Source organism: Pteropus alecto, unplaced genomic scaffold, assembly GCF_000325575.1.
Source record: "Pteropus alecto unplaced genomic scaffold, ASM32557v1 scaffold246, whole genome shotgun sequence".
In the NCBI taxonomy this organism is placed as follows: Eukaryota; Metazoa; Chordata; class Mammalia; order Chiroptera; family Pteropodidae; genus Pteropus; species Pteropus alecto.
Window position 1 is genome coordinate 1084167 of NW_006437742.1, and position 2722 is coordinate 1086888.

Sequence of the window (2722 nt, forward strand, 5' to 3'; positions counted from 1 at the left end):
AAGGCGAAACAATCCTTAAAGCATATGTACCCAACAACATAGCAGCAAAATGCATGAGACAAATACCAAAGAACTAAATAAAAAAATTCATTATTATAATTGTAGACTTCTACATCTCTCTCTCAGAAATGAATAGAATAACACCATCAATTAACTAGATATAATTGACATCCATAGACTACTTCATCCAACAACAGCAGATTATGTATTCTTCTCAAGCTCACATTGAATATTCACCAAAGTAGACCACAATCTAGGCCATAATACATACCATAACAAATGTAAAAGGGCAAAAATTATACAATGTCTGCTCTCAGAGCACAGCGGAATTAAACTAGAAATCAATAACAGAAAAATAGCTGTAAAATTCCAAAATATGTAGAGATTTAAAAACACAATTCTAAATAACATGTAGGTGAAAAGAATAAATCTCAAGAGAAATTTTAAAATATTTTTAACTAAATAAAAATAAAAATACAATGTAATATTTGCTGCAGGGAGTGAAAGCAGTGCTTAGAGGGATATTTATAACATTGAACGCATATATTACAAAAGAAGAAAAACCTAAAATAAAAATCTAATCTTCTGCCTTAGGAAACTAGAAAAAGAAGAGTAAATTAAATGCAAAGTATGCAGAAGAAAATAAATAATAAAAATGGAACAGAAAACAATAAATTTCAAAACAAATTAATAGAGAAAATCAAAAAACAAAAAGCTGATTGTTTGGAAAATCATTAAAATCTATAAGCCTCTAGGCAAGCTAACTAAGATAAAAAGAGAGAAGATACAAATTACTAATATCAGAAATGAATGAGGGGCCATCACTATAGATCCCATGGATATTAAAAGGATAATAAAGGAAAATTATGAACAATTTTGTGCCCTAAATTTGATGACCTAGTTGAAATGGATTGATTCCTTGAAAGATGCAATCTCTCAAAACTCGCACAAGTTGAAATAGATGTTCTTAATAAGCCTATATCTACTAAAGAAAGTGAATCAATAATTAATAACCTTCCAGAACAAAAAGCACCAGATCCAGATGTGTTCACTGGTGAATTCTTCAAACTTTTAAAAAGAAATGACATCAATTTTCTAATCTTTTCCAGAAGATAGAAGCAGAGAAAATATTAAATCATTCTATGAGACCGGTATTATCCTAATACCAAAACCAGACAAAAACTTTGTGAGGAGAGAAAACTACAGACCAAAATCTCCCATGAACATAGATGCAAAAATCCTCTATTAGCTAATCAAATCTAACAATATGTAAAAAGAATTATATACCATGGCCAACGGAATTTATCCCAGGTATGGAGGAAGGCTGGTTCAACATTCAAAAATCAATTAATGCAATCCATCACATCAACAGGCTAAAAGAAAAAAAATCACAGGATCATATCAATAGACACAGAAAAAGCATTTGACAAAATCCAACACTCACTTATGATTTAAAAAAAAATCTCAGAAAGCTAGGAATAGAGAGGAATGACCTCAACTTGATAAAGAATATCTAAAAAAAAAAAAAAAAGCTACAGCCAACAGCATACTTAATGGTGAGAAACTAGAAATTTTCCCAGTGAGATCAGAAAAAGGCAAGGATATCCCCTCTTATCACTCTTTTTAACCTCATATCGGAGGTCCTAGCTAATGCAATAAAACAAGACAAGAAAAGGTATACAGATTGGAGAGGAAGAAATACAGATGACATGATTGTATATGTAGAAAATATGAAAAAAAAATGACCAAAAAACTCTTGAAACTAATAAGCAATTATAGCAAGGTTGCGGGATACACAATTTATATATAAGTGTCAATCTCTTTCCAACATATCAACAACGAACAAGTGGTATTTGAAACTTAAGCCACCCTGAACACACCTGATCCCATCTGATCTCGGAAGCTAAGCAGGGTCGGGCCTGGTTTGTACTTGGATGGGAGACCACCTAGGAAGACTGGGTGCTGTAGGTGGAAAAAAAATGGAGGAAACTTAAAACATAGTATCATTTATATTAACACCCTCAAAATGAAATGCTCAGGTGTAAATATAAAAAAAATATGCACAAGATTTATATAAGGAAAACTATAAAACTCTGATGAAAATTTTCAAAGAACTAAATAAATAGTGAGATATTACATGTTCATAGATAGAATGACTCAATATTGTCAAGGTGTCAGTTCTTCCTAACTTGATCTAGAGAGTCAACACAATCCCAAACAAAATCCCAGCAAGTTATTTTGGATATCAACAAACTGATTCTAAAGTTTACGTGGAGAGGCAAATAACCCAGAATAGCCAACTCGATATTGAGGAACAGTCAGAGGACTGACATTACTCAACTTTAAGACTTACTATAAAGCTACATTAATCAAGACAGTATGATATTGATGAAAGAATACACAAAGAGATCAATGGAACAGACTAGAGAGTCCATAAATAGACCCAGATAAATATAATCAACAGATCTTTGACAAAGGAGCAAAGGCAATACAATGGAGCAAAAATAGTTTTTTCAACCAATGGTACAGGAACAACTACACGTACCAAAAAAAAGAATCTAGACTCAGATCATACACTCTTCACAAAAATCAACTCAAAATGGGTGATAGACCAAAAATTGATGGTGTAAAACTATGACAATATTGAGTTCTAGAACATAAGAGAAAATCAAGATGACCTTGGGTATGACAATGACTTTTCAGATATAGCACCAAAGGCACA

At 31.9% G+C, this 2722-nt stretch overlaps 1 pseudogene; it reads left to right on the plus strand.

The window, feature by feature from the left end:
* The first annotated feature begins 1858 nt into the window (after window positions 1–1858).
* Window positions 1859–1971, plus strand: LOC112482042 (annotated as a pseudogene).
* The last annotated feature ends 751 nt before the right edge of the window (window positions 1972–2722 follow it).